Source organism: Ranitomeya imitator, chromosome 2 (assembly GCF_032444005.1).
Source record: "Ranitomeya imitator isolate aRanImi1 chromosome 2, aRanImi1.pri, whole genome shotgun sequence".
In the NCBI taxonomy this organism is placed as follows: Eukaryota; Metazoa; Chordata; class Amphibia; order Anura; family Dendrobatidae; genus Ranitomeya; species Ranitomeya imitator.
In genome coordinates, this window is record NC_091283.1 from 162,443,120 (window position 1) to 162,447,934 (window position 4,815).

Consider the following 4,815-nt stretch of genomic DNA (forward strand, 5'->3'; position numbering starts at 1 on the left):
ACAGAGAGAGGTGTAAGTAAGGTGCAACAGCTATAGGGTTACTGTGTAAGTTGTGGCGGTGTGACACCTACAGAGAGAGGTGTAAGTAAGGTGCAGCTGCTATAGGGTTACTGTGTAAGTTGTGGAGGTGACACCTACAGAGAGAGGTGTAAGTAAGGTGCAGCTGCTATAGGGTTACTGTGTAAGTTGTGGCGGTGTGACACCTACAGAGAGAGGTGTACGTAAGGTGCAGCTGCTATAGGGTTACTGTGTAAGTTGTGGAGGTGACACCTCCAGAGAGAGGTGTATGTAAGGTGCAGCTGCTATAGGGTTACTGTGTAAGTTGTGGCGGTGTGACACCTACAGAGAGAGGTGTCAGTAAGGTGCAGCTGCTATAGGGTTACTGTGTAAGTTGTGGCGGTGTGACACCTACAGAGAGATGTGTAAGTAAGGTGCAGCTGCTATAGGGTTACTGTGTAAGTTGTGGAGGTGACACCTACAGAGAGAGGTGTAAGGTGCAGCTGCTATAGGGTTACTGTGTAAGTTGTGGAGGTGACACCTACAGAGAGAGGTGTAAGTAAGGTGCAGCTGCTATAGGGTTACTGTGTAAGTTGTGGAGGTGACACCTACACAGAGAGATGTGTAGGTAAGGTGCAGCTGCTATAGGGTTACGGTGTAAGGTGTGGAGGTGACACCTACAGAGAGAGGTGTAAGTAAGGTGCAGCTGCTATAGGGTTACTGTGTAAGGTGTGGCGGTGTGACACCTACAGAGATGTGTAAGTAAGGTGCAGCAGCTATAGGGTTACTGTGTAAGGTGTGGCGGTGTGACACCTACAGAGATGTGTAAGTAAGGTGCAGCTGCTATGGGGTTACTGTGTAAGGTGTGGCGGTGTGACACCTACAGAGATTGGTGTAAGTAAGGTGCAGCTGCTATAGGGTTACTGTGTAAGGTGTGGCACCTACAGAGAGAGGTGTAAGTAAGGTGCAGCAGCTATAGGGTTACTGTGTAAGTTGTGGGGGTGTGACACCTACAGAGATGTGTAAGGTGCAGCAGCTATAGGGTTACTGTGTAAGGTGTGGCGATGTGACATCTACAGAGATGTATAAGTAAGGTGCAGCAGCTATAGGGTTACTCTGTAAGTTGTGGCGTTGTGACACCTAGAGATGTGTAAGTAAGGTGCAGCAGCTATAGGGTTACTGTGTAAGGTGTGGCGATGTGACACCTACAGAGAGAGGTGTAAGTAAGGTGCAGCAGCTATAGGGTTACTGTGTAAGTTGTGGCGGTGTGACACCTACAGAGATGTGTAAGTAAGGTGCAGCTGCTATAGGGTTACTGTGTAAGGTGTGGCGGTGTGACACCTACAGAGATGTGTAAGTAAGGCGCAGCAGCTATAGGGTTACTGTGTAAGTTGTGGCGGTGTGACACCTACAGAGATGTGTAAGGCTCAGCTGCTATAGGGTTACTGTGTAAATTGTGGCGGTGTGACACCTACAGAGATGTGTAACGTGCAGCAGCTATAGGGTTACTGTGTAAGTTGTGGCAGTGTGACACTTACAGAGATGTGTCCTATAGGGTTACTGTGTAAATTGTGGCGGTGTGACACCTAGAGATGTGTAAGTAAGGTGCAGCAGCTATAGGGTTACTGTGTAAGTTGTGGAGGTGTGACACCTACAGAGAGAGGTGTAAGTAAGGCTCAGCAGCTATAGGGTTACTGTGTAAGTTGTGGAGGTGTGGCACCTACAGAGAGAGGTGTAAGTAAGGTGCAGCAGCTATAGGGTTACTGTGTAAGTTGTGGAGGTGTGACACCTACAGAGATGTGTAAGGCTCAGCAGCTATAGGGTTACTGTGTAAGGTGTGGCGGTGTGACACCTACAGAGATGTATAAGGTGCAGCTGCTATAGGGTTACTGTGTGTTACAACTCTGCTGGCATCACAGCATGGCTTCACATCTCTCACACAATCTTACCCACTGCTCCAGGCCATGATGTGCTTTCTCTTTAATGCCAGCTCCATGTTCTGTGTCTCTGCTCTCTGCATGCCTCATGGCTATGTGTATAGGGGGCCGGCGCCTGAACTCTCTGGTTCTTATAGGAATCAGGTGCATCTGTCTAATCAGTTCCTGACCAATTACCGAGCGGCCTCCTGTATATAGTGCAGCTCAACCCTGTGGTCTGGGCCTGTGCAATGTGTTAGCTCAGTTAGTGTTTAGCTGCTGAGTTTGCCTGGCCTTGCTCTGAGTTACTCCCTCTCTGGAGGCTTTTCTCTGTGCTTTTGCCTTTATCTTGTAGTCCGCCCTCCAGGAGGCAGAATATCCTGGTCCCTGTGTCTTTGTCCCTGTGTCTTTGTCCTTGTGTCTTGTTCTATTGCCTTGTCTGTACTTTGTCTTTTCTCGGTCTCCTTGTCCGTGGCTTCCTTCCCTGCTTTCTTTCCTTGTGTTTTCTGTCCGCTTATACTCCGCACTCTTGCGGCTCTGCACTCAGACCTTGCTTCGCACTCTCTGGCTTTGCTCTGTGGCTCCGCTCTTTGCGGTACTATCTGGCTCCGCCTCCTGTGTTTCTGCACTTGGCTCCGCCTCCAGTGTCTCCGCTCTTGGCTCCGCCTCCAGCATCTCCGCTCTTGGCTCCGCCTCCAGCGGCTCCGTCCTTGGCTCTGCCTCTTGCGGCTCCGTCCTTGGCTCTGCCTCTTGCGGCTCCGTCCTTGGCTCTGCCTCTTGCGGCTCCGTCCTTGGCTCTGCCTTCTTCTCTTCTCTTAGTTCCACCTTCTACTTGTTCCTCCTGTGTGAACAGGTCCCTACCTGTTCCTTCATTCTCCTTTCCTTCTGGCTTGTTTCCGTACCTGCATCTTCTGTGTGTACAGGTCCCTACCTGTTCCTTCATCACACTCACAATAGGACTGCACTCGGGTGTCATCTGAGTGCAGCCTGATTCATACACCACATCAACCAGTCCTGTGTTCCTGCCAGTCCTGCCGTTCCTGCCCTGCCTTCCAGTCCTGTGTTCCTGCTGTCCTAGCCAGTCCTGTTTCCTGCCGTGTCTCTGCCAGCCCTGTGTTCTCTGCCGTGTCTCTGCCAGCCCTGTCTCAGCCGTGCCAGCCTACTCGTCTGTGTTCCAGCCGTGCTCTTCTGCCAGTCCTGCCTAATGCCCGCACCAATCCTGGTGTTACTGTCTCCCAAGTGGGATCAGCAGCCACAGCCAGACACCACCCTGGAGTAGCACCTGGCAGCTGCCTGCTGCACAAGCCTGTCCTCACCATTAGAGGCTCCAGTGAAAACCCAGGCAGCTGTCATAGTCACACCCCTTCCAGGGTAGTCTGGTTTGTGGCACAGTGGGGCCACAAACCCCCGAGCTCACGCCCACCAGTCAGGGCGTGAGCGTGACACTGTGTAAGGTGTGGAGGTGTGACACCTACAGAGATGTGTAAGGTGCAGCTGCTATAGGGTTACTGTGTAAGTTGTGGCGGTGTGACACCTACAGAGATGTGTAAGGTGCAGCAGCTATAGGGTTACTGTGTAAGTTGTGGCGGTGTGACACCTAGAGATGTGTAAGTAAGGTGCAGCTGCTATAGGGTTACTGTGTAAGTTGTGGCGGTGTGACACCTACAGAGAGATGTGTAAGTAAGGTGCAGCTGCTATAGGGTTACTGTGTAAGTTGTGGCGGTGTGACACCTACAGAGAGATGTGTAAGTAAGGTGCAGCAGCTATAGGGTTACTGTGTAAGTTGTGGCGGTGTGACACCTACAGAGAGATGTGTAAGTAAGGTGCAGCAGCTATAGGGTTACTGTGTAAGTTGTGGCGGTGTGACACCTACAGAGAGATGTGTAAGTAAGGTGCAGCTGCTATAGGGTTACTGTGTAAGGTGTGGCGGTGTGACACCTACAGAGAGATGTGTAAGTAAGGTGCAGCAGCTATAGGGTTACTGTGTAAGTTGTGGCGGTGTGACACCTACAGAGATGTGTAAGGCGCAGCTGCTATAGGGTTACTGTGTAAGTTGTGGTGGTGTGACACCTCCAGAGAGAGGTGTAAGTAAGGTGCAGCTGCTATAGGGTTACTGTGTAAGGTGTGGCGGTGACACCTACAGAGAGAGGTGTAAGTAAGGTGCAGCAGCTATAGGGTTACTGTGTAAGTTGTGGCGGTGTGACGCCTACAGAGATGTGTAAGTAAGGTGCAGCTGCTATAGGGTTACTGTGTAAGTTGTGGCGGTGACACCTACAGAGATGTGTAAGTAAGGTGCAGCTGCTATAGGGTTACTGTGTAAGTTGTGGCGGTGTGACACCTACAGAGAGAGGTGTAAGTAAGGTGCAGCAGCTATAGGGTTACTGTGTAAGGTGTGGCGGTGTGACACCTACAGAGAGAGGTGTAAGTAAGGTGCAGCTGCTATGGGGTTACTATGTAAGGTGTGGCGGTGTGACACCTACAGAGATGTGTAAGTAAGGCGCAGCTGCTATAGGGTTACTGTGTAAGGTGTGGAGGTGACACCTACAGAGATGTGTAAGGTGCAGCAGCTATAGGGTTACTGTGTAAGTTGTGGCGGTGTGACACCTACAGAGAGATGTGTAAGTAAGGTGCAGCAGCTATAGGGTTACTGTGTAAGTTGTGGCGGTGTGACACCTACAGAGAGAGGTGTAAGTAAGGTGCAGCTGCTATAGGGTTACTGTGTAAGTTGTGGCGGTGTGACACCTAGAGATGTGTAAGGCGCAGCTGCTATAGGGTTACTGTGTAAGTTGTGGCGGTGTGACACCTAGAGATGTGTAAGGCGCAGCTGCTATAGGGTTACTGTGTAAGTTGTGGCGGTGTGACACCTACAATGTGCTTCCTGGGTTATTCCTACATGTGATGT